Source organism: Macrotis lagotis, unplaced genomic scaffold (assembly GCF_037893015.1).
Source record: "Macrotis lagotis isolate mMagLag1 unplaced genomic scaffold, bilby.v1.9.chrom.fasta BILBYCTG477, whole genome shotgun sequence".
NCBI classification, from domain to species: domain Eukaryota; kingdom Metazoa; phylum Chordata; class Mammalia; order Peramelemorphia; family Peramelidae; genus Macrotis; species Macrotis lagotis.
In genome coordinates this window covers 35,138-52,650 of record NW_027422384.1, presented here as the reverse complement: position 1 = coordinate 52,650, position 17,513 = coordinate 35,138, and positions in this window count along the sequence as shown.

Here is a 17,513-nt window from a genome sequence, read left to right as displayed (position 1 = left end):
TTGCTCTCCTGTGTCAACCTGCTGCTCCCAAGTCCCTTCTTTTATAGGTGACCAAACCCAGTTCCAGAGAGGTCAATGGACCAATGTTACTATTTAGAGGAAGGTTGACCCCAGGGCTGCTAGGATCCAGGTTATTCAGCTAAGAGCAAGAGATAGTTTATCAACGGGGCCAAAAGAACCAGATCTAGAATGGATATAAGAAAACAGTACCTGGAATTAGGAGAGATGGGGCCTAGTCCTGTCTCTGTCATCATTTCAGTGGACCCTCTTGGACAAGTCTCTTCCCCTCTCTACTCTCTGGTCCTCTGTCTAATGATGGGGTTCGACTGGATGTTATCTAAGGTGCAATCATCCTTTGAAAGTCTCTGAATTTATAAGCACTCAGATGTGAGGACATGGGAAGAAGCCAAAATTGGAAGGCTTCAGTCCTGGCTTTACTTACAAGCTGCAGGATGGATTCCCCCCCCCCCCCCCCCCATTTTCTTCTCTGTAAACTGAAGCAGATTCTCTCTAGGCTGTCTTCCAGTTCTTATATTTTATTCTCTGATGTCCTGGGGAAATTTGATTTTGGGGGATGTTTAGAAGCTGATGGAGGAGGAGGAAGACAGCATCATTGTGCACAAGTCACTGCACTTGTCCAGGATTTCTTGAATACTGATGCCCTGTGTCCTCCCACCCCTAATCTGGATCACAGGGACTGGGAACCAGTGTTTGTCCTTACCTGATTTCCACAGTAAGGAAGTTTGGGGCCTATTTTCAGAGAATCTCTTCATGTCTCAGAAAACATTTATTATAGAGGTTGTTGCTGTAATCCCTCTTGGTGACATTTCTTCTACAAAAGAAAACGACAGAGAACCAGAGGTAAGAGGAGGGTCCTGCCCTTAAGCTTTTGTCCTTCCATTCCTTACCTTGTGACTCTTGCTGTGAGAGGCATCTGAGGACCCCTGATCTCCTTTGCTTGCGTCTGGTCCTAGCTGAGGTCTGGCTTTTTCTGGAATGACAGAGAAATTCCTGATAGACCCTGTGCTGGGTGGGTTGTGTCAAAAAGGATTCTCCCCTGGAAGTGAGAGGGATGAAACTTCTTAGCTGTGCATCTTCTCAACTTGGTGTGATCCTCCCCACCAGGACCTGATTCCTGGGTTATTTTCTAGGTCTAGGTAGAGGGATAGGCATTACTGAGGCTTCCATTACTGGCAGCCTGTTTCTGCAGATGTTCCCTTCAATCTGTTAATATCGACCTGGTTACTAGAACCTGCCCAGTCCGTCCTTGGATATCCAGACCTGTTCTCCATCATTCCCTTGGCCCTTCCTCTCTTAGCCATTGGTGTCCCATACCCTGCCCCTTCCCTAGGATTGCCCACCCATAGACTAAGCCCAGGAATTAAATCATTTCAAAATGAATAAAAATATTAATCAATGATTTCTAGGTTCCTCATCTGAGTCTCCCTTATCTGCTTAGTTCGAGCAGCCTACTCCCAGGTGCCAGCCCTCTCCCCATGCTCCCTATCATTGCCTCCATCTCCACTGTCCTGACTGAGGCGGCCCACTCCCCATGCTCCTGCATCTGGTAAAGTGAGGCCCTGTCTCTGAGGCACAATAGCTGGGGCTTCCCAGAAGAAGGCAATAGGATACTGACCTGGGCTTCATAGGGACCCCAGGACCCCCTGATTTTTCACCTGTTACCTGAGATTTTGTCCTATTAAATTGTCAGACATTCTACCCTTAAGTATGGTAGTAAGATTGTTATTTGTTCACCTGAATTGGATCTTTTTTAATTCAATTCAAGGGCAGCTAGGTGGACTTGAGTTTAAATCTGGCTTTAGAGCCTTGCTAGCTGTGTGACCCTGGGCAAGTCACTTCTCCCTGCTTGCCTTAATTTGTCAAAATGGGTTAAAGCAGGGCTGCTAGGTGGCACAGTGGATAGAGCACTGGTTCTGGAGTCAGGGGTACCTGAGTTCAAATCTGGCCTTAGACACTTAATAATTACCTAGCTGTGTGGCCTTGGGCAAACAACTTAACCCCATTTGCCTTGTACAAACCTAAAAAACAAAAACAAAAACAAAATGGGTTAAAGGAGGAAATGGCAAAGACTCCAGTATCATTGCCAAGAAACTTCAAATGGAGTTGCAAAGAGTCAGACATAGCTAGTAAGACTGGACAACAATTTATATTTGTTTTAGAAAACAATTCTGTTTTAAAATGTATTTTTGTAAAATTTTATAAGTTTATATTGCTTATTTTTATCTTTTTAAAAAATTTGGTTCTTATCCAGAAGGACATTGTACACCCTAACAGCCACATGGGGGTGCAACAATCAGGCACAATTTGGGGGTATCTGAGATGGAGAATACCATCTATATCTAGAGAAAGAATTGTGGAATTTGAACAAAAAGACTATTACTTTTAATTTAAAAAACCTGTTATCTTATTATGTAATTTTGCTGTCTCTTATACTTTTTGTTTCTTCATTACAGATATGATTTCTCTCTCATCCCATTCAACTTAGACCAATGTAAACTATGGAAACAATGTAAAAACTAACAGACTAACTAACAAACTAACATTGTGGGGGTGGGGGGAGGGAAGCAAGATTAGGGGGAAAATTGTAAAATTCAAAATAAATAAAATCTTTCTTAAATTTGGTTCTTATCCTTTTCCATTTTTATTTTTCATACTTCCTAACTATGCACAGTTCTACTATCTAAACCACACCCCCACAATGAAAAAAATAAAAAGCTTTCAAAATAAATATCCATTGGGGCAGTTAGGTGGCACAGTGGATAGAGCACTGGCCCTGGAGTTAGGAGTACCTGAGTTCAAATTCAACCACAGACACTTAATAATTACCTAGATGTGTGGCCTTGGGCAAGCCACTTAACCCCATTTGCCTTGCAAAACCCCCCTAAAACAAGCAAGCAAACAAATAAATAAATAAACAAATGAATAAATAAATAAATAAAATAGATTAATGGATGAATGAATGAATAAATAAATAAATAAATAGAATATCCATACATAGTCCAGCAAAACAAATTTTCACATTAGCCATAGATCCGGGTACATATCTCTCTGTGCATTTTAAGTTCATCATCCCTAAAGCAGGAAGGCAGGGATTTGTTTTATTTTCAATCTTCTAAACATATTTATTGTGAATTAATTAATTCTAAGGTCTTTCAAAGTTGTTCTCTATAACATCAATGTACAAAGTATTCTACTTCTGTTCATCTCTCTCTGCATTAGTTAAAAGATCTTTCCAATTTTCTCTGAAATTCAATAGGACATTTCTCATGTAATATCCCTTTAGATTCATATACCATACTTTATGTAGCCATTCTACAATAGATAGAGTACAATAGATAGTTTCCAATTTTTGACTACTAGGAAAAAAGCTGCAATAAATGTTTTCTAAATTGATCCTAATTCTCTTTCTTTCATTTCATTAGGATATATAATCCTTAGAGTTGTATAATTGAGTCAAAAGGTGTATAACTTTATGGACAAAGTTCCAAAACGTTCTCCACCAAGAATGTGCTTATGTGCCTGTTTCCCCTTAGCCCCTACAATATTTGTGAATTTCTTCCTTTTTGACAGTATAATGGGTTTATGGTTAATGTCCAAAGCTGTTTTAATTTGTATTTCTCTAAGTTTTGGTGATTTAAAGCATTTTTATATGGTTGTTGATAGCCTGAATTTCTTTCTTTGGAAACTATACATTAATATCCTTTGACTATTTACCTGTTGGGGAACTAGCATATCCATATCCATATATATATATATATATATGTTTATATATACATACACAAACACACATCCATATATAATCTTATGCATTTGAATCAGTTCCTTATATATCTTGGATTTAAAAGATTTTTCCAAAAAAAATGACTTTTCCTTAGTTGCCTTTTTTCCTACTAAGTTTAACTACATTAGATGTTTGTATAAAAATTTAATTTTATATAATTGAAATTATGCTTTTTCTCTTTTGTGACATCTCCATCACTTGTTCAGGAATGAACTCTGCCCTTATCCATAGATGATCAGTGATCAGTTTTGTCTCATAGATTTTATTTAAGTTCCCTTCCTCACTCTGATCTTGGGCTCCTTTGTCATCCCTCACACTGCAGCTTCTTTGGGGAAAGTACAGGCTGTCCATTGTACCTGTCTGCAGATAGTGGAATACCTCAGGGGCAGGATCTCAGGGGTAAGATCTGGGGGCAGGGCAGCATCCCATGTCCCTACTTGAGTAACTTCACTAGCTGTTAAAGCTGCACTTGCTGTATTTTCCATTCACTTCTTGGAATAGCAGAGATACAATTTAAATAATAAAATTCATGGAATTAGTTTTTGAAGATCCTGACATATTCTATTAATGTTTTCTTCTGTTGGCATTAGAAAGTAAAATTCTGGGACCTCAAGAACAGCATCAGTGGAATGGAGGAATTTAACAACCATTTCTAGTAAACTGTCTCAGTAAATGTCATTTAAAAAATCTAACATCATTCTCCTAGTTATTTCATGATGAGGAGTATATTTTATGGAATTTGTTGAGCTGTACTGCTATAAACCCCAACCCTTCAAGGTTGCTACCTCTATAACGCAGAGGGGAAACAGAAGTCACCTGACTCTAGAGACTCAGCAAAGATGGTGTAATAGATAGACGGTTGGGCATATAATCAGAAAAACCTAAGTTTAAATCCTGCCTCTAACACTTACCAGCTGTGTACTTCAGGATCTTCTCTTTGCCTCTGTTTCCACATCTGGAAAATAAAGAGGGTTTAAAGGACCTTTCCAGCCCTATGTCTATGATCCAATGAATCTTTGAATTTATGATCCAATCCAGCCAAGGAAAAGTTGGAAGAATGAGCCTAGAAGGGCTATTTACATGCATGAGTTTGTTCCTTTGGAAAGGAGCCTGGGTTTGGAGTCAGGAGACCTGAAATCAGCCCTACCCTTCTTTCCCCCTTAGAATTTTTGTGCCCCAGGACAAGTCCCTTCCCCTCTCTGAACCTATCCTTTCATCTCTCAGGTAGGACTGGAGGCTCACAAGGGAGGGAGTCCATGAAGGTGCTTTTTCAGCTGCCAAATCTTAGAAATCACTATGGCTGGCTTCTTGCCCATGCAGGTCCTCCTGTAGTCAAAAGTTTCTAAATTGAGGATTAAATTAAAAATTTAAAAATAACCCAGAGCTAACATTGAAGGCAGAACAGAGAAAAACACTCATCCAGTGAAATCCCTGTCAGAAGAGTGAAATCGCCCAGCATTCAGCCTCTGCTTGAATACCAGCAGTGATGGGGAACTCCCTCCCTCCAAGATTAGCACATTCCCCCTTGGGTAAGCTCTGATTGTTAAGAACTTTGACCCATATCGAGCCTCATCTTCTCTGCACCCTGACTACTCACTGTCTTCTGGATCTGAGCCCTTCAGTCAGACACAGCCAAATGGAAACCCTGCCACAAGTCTCTCTATTCTAATTCAGCTCCATTCAGCCACCAATGGGATTTTCCTAAAGCACAGGCCTGACCAAGTCACTCCCTTTCCTTACCACAAACCTTGGTGGCTCCTGTTACCCCAAGGATCCAGGAAAAAAGTTCCTCTGTTTTTCTTTCAAGCCCTTCATCACCAGCCCTTGCTCCCTCTTCAGTCTTCTTCTGCCTCAAAGCTCCTAGGTCTTTGTTCCAATGACTCTGACCTCTGAGCTGCTCCTCCAACAAGACAAGGTACCTCCCAGCTTGGGGTTTTTTCTGTGGCCTCCAGACCTGAAATATTCTCCCTATTCTGATCTGCTCCTGGCTTCTCTGACTTCTTCAAGTCCAAACTAACATCCCATGTCCTGATCGCTCTGAATTCTAGAGCCTTCCCTCTGATGAGTATTTCCTACTCACCGCATAGAGAGCTTGTTTATGCACAGTCCTTTGTTTCTTGTCTCCCCTCATTAGAATGGGAGCTTCCTGAGGACAAGGGCAGGATTTTGTCTTTCTTTGTATTCCCAGATCTTAGTACAATGTCTGGAACATGTGATTGTTGTTCAATACCTTCACGACCCCATTTGGGGTTTTCTTGGAGCACTGGCTCTGGAATCAGGAAGACCTGAGTTCAAATCTGACCACAGACATTTAACGATTACCTAGCTGTAGGGCCTTAATTCCATTGCCTTCCAAAAAAACTGTTATTTTCTTTAGTATTTTTGTACCTCTTTCACTAAGCTGCTGACTTGATTTTCATGATTTTCCTGCATTACTTTCATTTTTCTTCCCAATTTTTCCTCTATCTCCCTTACTCGATTTTCAGAACATTTTTTGAACTTTTCTATTGCCTGAGATCAATTCATATTTTTCTTGGAGCTTTGGATATGGAAGCTTTCACTTTTTCATTTTCTGAGTGTGTTTTGATCCTCCATGGGACCAAAGTAATTGTCTTTGGTCAGATTCTTTTTCTTCCTTTGTTTGTTCATTTTGTCAGCCTTTGATTTGATTTTAACTCTTTGTTAAGGTGTCACTGTGCATCCTGGGGAATGCACTTTCCCAAGCTTTTGAAGGTTTCTGTAGACTGCTCTCCTGCCTGTGCTCCAGTCTGTGGATGACTACAATTCCTGCCCTTTGTCCTGGAGCTATGAGGAGGATCTCTTCTCTATGGTAACAGGGGCACCAGACTTCAATCTGGATCTGAATATGAATAAAACAACAGAGGCCTGTCCCAGGGAGGAAAGAGAGACCTCGGTGCTGTTCCTGGATGGCTGGAGCTGGTCTGCTCTGGTGAACCTCAGCCTGGGCTGCACTGAGACCCTTTCCAAACCAGATGGAACATTCCCTTCCTGTGGATCTTCAAGTTGTCTTGGGCTGGAAAATTGTTTCACTCAGTCTTTTTGTGGGTTCTACCACTCTAGAATTTACTTAGAGTAATAACTTAAAGGTATTTGGAGTGGTCTGGGGAAGAGCTTCAGGGAATTCCTATCTTCACTCTGCCCTCCTTGATATTCTTGACCTTTTGTTGCTTGAGATGAATTTTATTATTATTTTTCCAGCTCTGTAAAATAGATTTTTGATGATTTGATTGGTATGGCACTGAATAAGTAATTCAATTTGGGTAGGATTGTTATTTTTATTATATAAGCTGGGCCTAACCTTGAGCAATTTATGTTTGTCCTTGCCAAATGTTTTTTCCTAAAAAGTAGCCCTGACATTTCCCTCCCTGTTCAGGGAACATCAAAGCTTACTGGTTTCAAGGATAAATTACAAATGACTGTCTTTTAGCACCTTCCAAACCTGGCCCCAAACTCCCAATCCAAGCTTATCTTACGTTTCTGCATATATGTTATGATCTAGTCAACCTGGTATGATTTAGAGCATTTTTTCAAACGACTATAAATTGTTTTGATTTCTTTATGTAAAAAACCTGCCTGTTAATATCCTTTAATAATTTAATTCTTTGGGAGCTCAGTTATTAACCAGCCTCTTCTGAAACAGCATGTTAAGGATAAGGTTAGCTTAGAGTTAGAGACAAATTTAATTTTAGTATCAGGAGGGGTAGGCAAAGTTACAGTTAGAGTTACAGTCACAATTTAGGGTTAGGGTTTGAGTCAGAAAGTGGGAATGGTAAGTATATTTTAGGGTTAAAATATAAGGTTAGAGACTAAGAGGCAAATTGAATTGTAAGATGAAGTTTGGGTGATTCACTGGACAGAGGATTAATCTAGGATCCAAGAGTCCTGGGTTCAGTTTTTTCTTCAAATGACTCATTAATTCTCATTTTTATTCCTTTGTGATCAGGAAAGCATATGCTCAAAAGTTTTTTCTATGTTAAAGTATGAAATCTTATATCTCAACACATAATTAATTTATTTAAAGGCCTGAAAAACATCCCCTATCCCTCCTCATCCCTCTAATTATCTTCTACTCTGTCTCTAGAACAAGTCAGAGGACCCTTCACAGTGGTTGGTCCTGCTCAACTCATGCAGGTCAAGCAGGGGGAGAATATCATGCTCCCATGTCACCTAATCCCTAAGATGGATGCTAGGAAGATTACTGTGAAATAGTTCCAAGGTCAGATCCTTGTGCACAATTACCAAAATGAGGACAAGATGGAGAAAACAGAGGACCCTGAGTTCCAAGGGAGGATAAAGCTGTTGAAACATAACATGGCTGAAGGGAAGGTGATCTTGAGAATCCATCAGGTCCAGGTCTTTGACACTGGTCACTACAGTTGCCAATTTTGGTCACTACAGTTGCCAGTTTGGGTCACCTGATTATTATAATTTTACACACTTTGAACTGCAGGTAGCAAGTAGGTCTGAGAGAATATTGTGTCAAACTCATTCTTTTCACAAATTAGAAAAATGAGACACAGGGACGGAAGATGTTTTGACCAAAATTACATAACTTAAAAATAGGCTGAAGATTCAACTCACCTCTTCTTATTCCACATTTGACCATTTCCTTCTCCTCCTCCTCTCCTTGGAAACAGCATGTGTGAAATCATGTACTTTGAGGAAGGGACCAACTGAATTGAAGACATGAATTCTGACTCATGGCTTTCAGTCTCTTCCCTCCCTTTGCTTCTTCATGTCTGAAATTTCTCACTGAACAATCATTGGGGCCTTCCCAATATACTGGGGCTCCAGAATTCAGAGAGTTCTGTTCTCTAATTACAATTTTCCAGACCTCATCTAGGACTCCAGATGACACCATGAGCCAGTTATCACATCTGAAGGTTTCTGATGGTCATCTGTGTAGTTCCTATCCACATTGACCTAGTGACAAATATATTTATTAGATTCCTTCTGTGTACAAAACTCTGTGCTAACTGAGGCTATAGAGGAAAGAAAGGAAGAAAACCTAGCTCATCCTTTGAAGAGTTTCTAGTGTAGGCAGGGAGATGTGATGATTAATAACCCTCAAATAATTAGTCCAGAGGAGAGTAAAGAGCAGTGCTGCTCAGTGAATAGAATCCTGCAATATGGAGTCAGGAAGACCTAGGTCTAGATGTTTACTTTGGCTCTTATATGTTGTAAGAACACAAGCCAGTAACTTATTCTCTCTTACAACTTAATTTTTAAAGAGAATGCATTCCAGCTGAATCCACACTGACAAAATTACAATCCTAAAAACTGATGTATATGGTTAGCTTCCAATTAGAATGAACAAAATGTATTCTATTTCACAAGATACGAAATTATGGTTATAAGAAATATGGTCAATGATTATAATATAATGGGAATATGCAGTGGGGAATCAAATAATGTGACCCCATTCAAGGGATTCATTCTGCAAACTAACTAGGCTCCAGCTGTATAATGAAGTGGTAGATCATACAGATCATAATTTAATTCAATTCCAAAAACATTTATTCAGCACACGCTGTGTATAGATCCTACGCTTTGGTGGGGCCAGGGTGGGGGGGGGTAGTGGATAGAAAGTTTTGACTAAATCAGTTCCTGCCTTCATGTTGCTCCATTTAGGAAAGGACAGAGAGTAAGACCTAAGTCTAAGACACATTAATTCATTATAAGGGTAGGAGAAGTTGCAAAATGAAACCATGTGTAGAGCCTGATAGGGAAGGTGTCATTGTTACAGAAATCAGGAAAGACTTCCCAAAGGTCAGGGTATTTACCAGCTTGGGACTAAACAGGATGAGGAAGAAGAGGAAACATCTACAAAGGCATAGAAGCTGGAGGACACCATGTGCATGGTCCAGTCTGACTAAATCATAGAGGACCTAGAAGAAGGTAGGATGGGGGAGGGAGGGGGGCTATGACCAGATGACAGCAGAGTGAGGAGGTTATTTCTTGAGTCTGTGCCAGGGCTCAACCCTGGGCTCTCTTCTCTACTACTTAGCCAGATCTAGAGTCCCCATTGACACTGTCCTGCACATGATCTTAACTCTCTTAGGGTCTTCCAATGGCTACGAACTATAGGTGTCCTCTAGAAGCAGGAGAACTCTGGGCAGAAAGAAATAATGTAATCTTTTTCCTTTGTCCTGTATTGAGACAAATGTTATAATTTTTTATTTTATCTCTATCATTACAATTCTTTCCTAAGAAGCAAACCTTTTTAAGCAAGGAATGTACCCAGAAAAGAGACACTGTTAAAATTGTTAATTTTTTGAATCTATTAAACCTTCTCTCTCTCTCTTGATTCTGTACTATTCTGCCATGTAATCCTATCTAAGCTAGTTATCTTGCCAAACTTTCTTAGTAATACAACATAAATTTCTCAAAGCTGCCTTGAGTTAAAAAAGAACCTAACTCCCCATCAGGCTGACACCTTCAGCTAAGATACTTTAAATCCCTAACCTTTATTTAAGAATTTAAAGCTAATTTATAATTTTTATAATTTTACTCTTCCAGACCAGTATAAGAACACAACCCTAGGTCATGCATTAAAGCCCTAATCAGTCTCCTAACTCCTCCTTGCACAGAAGGTGGGCCATACTCCCTTTGAGAGTTTTCTTCACCTTCTGCCAACAGCTGACCTCAGTTTGACTGTTAATTTGTAGCAGTATTTCTCTTTTTTCTCCCCTCACCCTTTTCCCATACTCAACTGTCTTTGATGTTCTCAACAACCCAGTTTGTAACTGTTTCTACTTTGCTTAATTTCAATACTTCTTTTTTTTGTGGATTTTTTTTTGTTTCATTGTTTTTCTTATCAAGGCACTGGGGTTAAGTGACTTGCTCAAGGTCACGCAGCTAGGTAATTATTAAGTGTCTGAGGCTGAATTTGAACTCAGGTACTCCTGACTCCAGGGCTGGTGCTCTATCCACTGCACCACCTAACTACCCTGATAGGAAATTATTAATCATTTATTTTTTTTCCCTTATAAGAATATCCTACAAGCAGGTGTGAGGGCAGAGGGGGATGCAGTGGAGAAAAGTCAGGGATTTGTCTGAACTCTCCCCAAACCACTCTGAATATATCTAAATAAAGCCACAAAATAATTCCTGAAGTAAAATAACTTTCCAGACAAAGACCAATTGAGAAAGGAGAACACCACAGTTCAAACTATGCCCCAGCAATCTAGGCATCAACAATTGTTATTGTCCTCTGTTTTGGAAAAAGGGAGATTTCATTTTCACTAGAACCAGATATTCATGGACACTTTAAACTTATCTGTCCCAAAATAAACTTATTATTCACATCCCTCAATCCTCACTTCTTAACATTTCCATTATTGCTGAGAGCACTGCCCCCCCCCACCTTCTCAGGTTCCCAAGCTGACTTCCTCTTTCTTATCCTCCTGAATTCAAACTTTTCCCAAGACATTGGTTTGACCTTTCATCCCCTCTCCTGCCTATGACCCCTGGTCTTCTGATACTGCCTATATCACCTCATGTCTTGACCATGGCTCAGAGCTGCTGCTTGGTTTGACTGCCACCACTGCCTCTGCTCTCCAGTACAAACTTGGATTGACAAACTGATTTTCCTAGAGCACAAGTCTGCTTAGGTCACCCCTCTCCTCAAATAAAACCAATGCAACCCAGATTAGAAGGAAAGCAGAAATCTGGGAAACAATTTAATTAATATTTTTATTCATTTGTTTCCCTAACAACATGCAATGGTAATATTCACCAATCATCTTTTTGCAAGGTTTTGAGTTTTACATTTTTCTTTCTCCATCCTTTTCCCTCCCCCCTTCCCAACAGAAAACAAATGCTACATTTGCATATTAATCATGCTATGAAAAGAATCAAATCCCAAAGGAAGAAAAAATCAGAAAAAAATCAACATAATACATAAAACAATTTTTTAAAATTGAAGATAGCAAAATTTGGTCCGCATTCAAACTCCATAGTTTCCTCTATGGATATGGACAACATTTTCCATCACAAATCTCTTAGAATTGTCTTTGATTATTGTAGTTGTGAAATGAGCAAGACCATTATAATTGATCATCACCCAATGCTATTGTTAGTGTGTATAATGTTCTTCTAGTTCTGCTCACTCCACTCAGCATCAGTTCATGTAAATTTTTCCAGACTTTTCTGAAGTTCCATCCCTCAAGATTTCTTATGTCATAATAGTGTTCTATTACATTTATATGCACAATTTATTCAGTCATTTTCCAATTGATGGGTATGAGGAAACAATTTGTACAGTTAATATTTCTGCTAAAGGACTTATTTCTAGAGAACTGAGTCAAATTAATAAAAAATACAAGTCATTTTCCCAGTGATAAATGGTCAAAGGATGTGAACAGGCAGTTCTCAGATGAAAAAATTAAAGCTATATATAGTTAGATGAAAAAGAGTTTATTGATTAGATAATTGCAAATTAAAACAATTCTGATGTACTATCTCACACCTCTCAGATCAACTAAAATGATAAAAAAGGAAAATGAGAGGATGTGGAAAAAATGGGAAACTGATATGCTGTGGATATAGTTATGAATTGATCTGATCATTCTGGAGATCGATTTGGAGCTCCACCCAAACTTATTTAATGAAACAAATATGAGATGATACCTAAAACAGGAAAAATAGGGGGCAGAGCCAAGATGGCAACAGGAGAAGAGCCTCTCTTAGACACTCTCTCCATAATATTTCAAAAATCTTAAAATTATGACTCTAACTAAATTTTGGAGAGATAGAATCCATAGAAAGATCCAGTGAGGCAATTCTCCAAACCAAAGTAACCTGGAAAATAATAGAATGGCTCCAGCTCTACAGGGTTAGAGGAGCAGCCAGACAGAGTGAAGAAACTTCAGCCTCCTGGAGGCAGCCCCAGGGTGCCTGGGAGCCTCAGCTCATGGCAGTGGGGGCAGTTTCCTGACCCCAGGGAGCACTGGGAATAAATCAGAGGATCAGCAGATGGGACTTCTGCCAGAGTGAGCAACATGAAGCCCAGGCCCTCAGGGCAATTGCAGCAGTCAGTGTGGTCAGCTCAGCAGCAGTGGCCTCACAGAAGCCCAGATCTAGGAAACAGAAGCAGGCGTGGAGCCAGTAAGCAGGAGCAGAGCTCATAAGCAGGAGCCCCCAGGCAACTGGGGGGGGGGGGGCTTGAGTGCTCAGCCCACTGAAGGTAGGAGAGTGGAGAGAGACTTCAAAGGTCTGTCCTCTGTACCTGGTACAGGACTCTGGGGCTCTGACCACATTCAGGTCCTGATCGCAGTCTAGCACCCCCCCCCCAATAGAACAGGGCCTCTCCCACCTCAGCCCTGTGGCAGAGGGGTGCACTTGCAGTCATTCACAGACCAGGAAGGAAGTCAGAGTTTCACACACTGAGATCCTTGTGGGAGGGTGTCCCAATAATACTCAAAAGTTCAGAAAGCACCCCCAAAAGCAGGCAGAGGCTAGAGAAATGAGTAAACAGAGAAAAAAGAGGACACCATTGAGAAATACATTGTCTATGATCCCAAGGATCAAAATACTCAATCTGAAGATGAGGAAGTCCAAGCTCCTGCATCTAAAGACTCCAAGAAAAATGAAAATTGGGCTCAGACTATGACCGAGCTCAAAAAAAGATTTTGAAAATCAAGTAAGGGAGATAGAAGAAAAATTGGGAAAATATATAAGAAAGATGCAGGAAAAACATGAAAAAGAAATCAGCAGCTTAGTCAAGGAGATCCTAAAAAATGCTGAAGAAAATACCATATTAAAAACCAGCATAGGTCAAATGAATAAAACAGTTCAAAAAGTTATTGAGGAGAAGAATGCTTTAAAAAGCAGAATGGGCCAGATGGAAAAAGAGATAAGAAAGCTCTCTGAAGAAAACAAATCCTTCAGATGTAGAATGGAGCTAAAGGAAGCTAATGATTTTATGAGAAGTCAAGACACAATACTTCAACACTAAAAGAATGAAAAATTAGAAGAAAATGTAAAACATCTCATTGGAAAAAACAACTGATCTGGAAAATAAATTCAGGAAAGATAATATAAAAATTATTTGGATACCTGAAAGTCATGATCAAGAAAAGAGCCTTGACCTCATTTTTAAAGGATTCCTACAGGAAAATTACCCAGATATCCTAGAAGAAGAGGGCAAAATATAAATTGAGAGAATCCACCAATCTCCCCTGGAAAGAGATCCCAAAAAAAACAACCCCCAGGAATATTATAGCCTAGTTTCAGAACTCCCAAGTCAAAGAGAAATTTTACAAGCAGCCACAAGGACACAATTCAAATATCGTGGAGCTACAGTCAGGATCATAAAGGATTTAGCAGCAACTATATTAAGGACTTGTAGGACTTGGAATATAATGTTCCAGAAGGCAAAAGAACTTGGAATGCAACTGAGCATTCTGAAGCAGCAAAACTGAACATCATCTTTCAAGGGAAAAGAAGGACTTTCAATGACCAGGGAAATTTCAATTGTTCCTGTTGAAACAACCAGAGCTGAACAGAAAATTTGACCTTCAAATATAGGACTCAGGTGAAGCATAGAGAGTGGAGGAGAAGGGTAAAATATGAGAGACTTGATGATGATGAACTGCATGTATTCCTGCATAGAAAAATGATATTGATAATAGTTATATAAAACTTCACATTTAATAGAGCAGGTAGAAGGAGCTTTTACAGATGAAGCACAGGAAAGAGCTGAATTTGAAAATATAAAATATTGTAAAAATGGAATCATTGACTAAAAGGTAGATGTACTGGGAGTAAGAGAAAGAAGAGGTGGAATAGGCTAAGATATTTTATATAAAAGATATATATATATATATATATATATATATTTACAATGAGCTATTAACACTATATGGGAGGGGGAATGAGGGAACCTTCACTCTCATCAGAGGTGACTCGGAGAGGAAACAGAATATACATTCACTGGGGTATAGACATCTAGAGTAAAAAGGAGAGAAGGGGGACAAGGTGAAGGGGGGGCATATGAGTGATGGAGGAGAGGGTGGATCATGGGGTAGAGTGATCAGATATAACACATTTTCCTTTCTGCTTTTTGCAAGGGGCTTGGATTGGGTTTTGTCTGTCCGGGATCATGGGCTAGGTGGTTGCTGGTTCTCAGGAGTGGTATGTGGGCTTGGGGCCTCTTGGCCCCAGGGCCAGTGATCAGTCCACTGTGCCACTCAGCTACCCTACAGCACATTTTAGAAGAGGGACAGAGTGAAAGGAGAGAGAGAAAATATGGTATATGGTAGTGGGGAAGTATGAATGGAGGGAGCTGCAATCAGCAATAGCAATGGTGGAAAATATGGAAATAGCTTTTGTGATGGACTTATCATAAAGAATGTGATCCACCTGAGACAGAGCTGGTGGTGTTGGAACACAGACTGAAGCACAATTTTTTTTTCTCTTTCCTTTCCTTTATTTCTCATGAGGGTTTATATTTTTGGTGGGAGGGGGTATTATGTTTACTCTTAAACAATGATAATTTAGTAATGTATAAAAAAATCAGTTGTACAAAATAAATAAATTAATTAATTTTTAAAAAACAGAAAATTATAGACCAATTTCATTAATGAATTTGGATACAAAAATCTTAAATAAAATGCTAACTAAAATATTACAATAATATATTACAACATTATTAAAAATATAATATATTAAAAATATATACATTAAGACCAACTGAGATTTATACGAGGAATGCAGGAATGATATATAATTTAAAAAATATTAACATAATTGATTATATCAATAATAAAAGTGAAAAATATGATTATGTTAAAGGATGCAAAAAGGTTTTCATAAAAAACGATACTCATTTCCATTTAAAACACTTGAAAGTAAAGCTATAAATGGATTTTTTCTAAAATTAATTTTTAAAAATTATCTAAAACCATCAGCAATCATTATTTCTAATGGGGATATGCTAAAAGCCTTTCCAATGAGACCAGGTATGAAATGAGGATGTTCACTGTCACCATTATTCTACAGTATTAGAAATAATTGCAATAGCTAGTACTTAGGAACTCTGAAAGGACCATGATCAGCCACCAGTTCTAATTCTCTATTACACATGCTATTTCCAGACTGGCCCTTTTTACAGTGAAGTCAGCTTTGACCTTCAGGAGCAGGTAGGTCCTGCCTGGCTCATAGATTCTCTCTGCAACTGGAAGGGACCTTCAGACATTGTCACTGGCACAGATCTTAAAAGTGTGCAAGCCCTTTCCATGCACTGTCTGATTGGAGTCTCATTACTACTCTGTGGGTAAGTCTTTCTGTCACAGTTACTACCCAGACTACCACTGATTGAAGCTCAGGTCTGATATATTTCAGCCCTTCCAAACTCTCTGGCACCCATCTTTGGCTTAGTTCCCCAGAAATGATGTTCCCCTAATTTCAGAGCTCTTCTGTACCCTTGTTTTATGTAACCACTTTATCAGATTAGCTTTTATACAGTTATATTTAATTGTACATTATCATGAGAATAAATATACAAATGATACTTTCCCTGACTCCTGAGGACATTGTTTTCCCTATACAGGCCACCTTGGTCTCTGGGGATTTGGGAAGGTGAAGGGAGTTCAGATTCATTTTACAGTCTCACCAAGTTTCAATTCCAAAGTCCCCTTTGGACTCAAGTCCCAGGGACCCTGGCTTCTTGGGGCTTCCTTTGGGTGCTGACAGCAACATTTGACTTGATTATTTCTTTCCAAGATAATTCTGGCTTGAGTCTGGGGATGATGATGATGAATCTAGGAACACCCACCCACATCCTAAATATGTTACTGGAGGACCACAGGGCTTAAATTAGGGAGGGAGAATCCTTTAACCCGGTCAGGTCATGGTACCTGAGTGAGACTATAACTGAGTGAAGCCTCCCTCATGGTTTCAATGAATCTTCCTTTTTCCCAAAACCATATCAGCAAGAGTTGCAAAGTTTCCACTTCCCCAAGGTCAGGTAGTAACAAAGATTATACAGCACTGTGCTGATTGACTCCATATGTGGAAGGATACAGAATTATCTCTCTGATAGGGTAAAACAAAATATTGTCCCTTTGATGGGGTAAAACTGAATCTGTATAATTATGGAAATAGGGCTTGATAATGCTATGTGCTGAAATACTAGTGGAAAGATTGTGAACCCCAGCTATCTAGCCAATAGGTAGCAGACCAGGGGTTAGGATTATTTTAAGGACTAGGATAAAAGGAGCTTGCATGCCTCAGCACTTTGCACTCCTCCTAAAGCTACAATTCATATTACGTAGATTGTGTCCTCTTCTTGAAAAGCAAATAAACTCCTTTTGTTTTCCAGTCTGGGTCTTCTGATTATTCTGCTTAAGGAGAACCAACACTGTAACACATAGGGAGGATGAAGAGGGATTTCACCTCTTCTGAGGTGATGTAGACACAGTCTATTACAGCATTATAGTCAATAGAAAGAAGTTAGTCTTAGTCACATGGTAGGCTTCTCCCAGACTCAGGTCCTGGTATATCTCACATGATATCCTTTCAGGTTAATTTAGCTAAAAAAGGCATAAAGCAAAGTCCCTTATACTGCCCTTTCATCTCAAATATTTTCTTCCTTATCCAATAACAGAGATTTGGAACCCAGTTCTTTTTCCTGGTTCAGAACAATTCTCTCAAATCTCTGGGGAGCCAGGAAAGACTTCCTTTCATT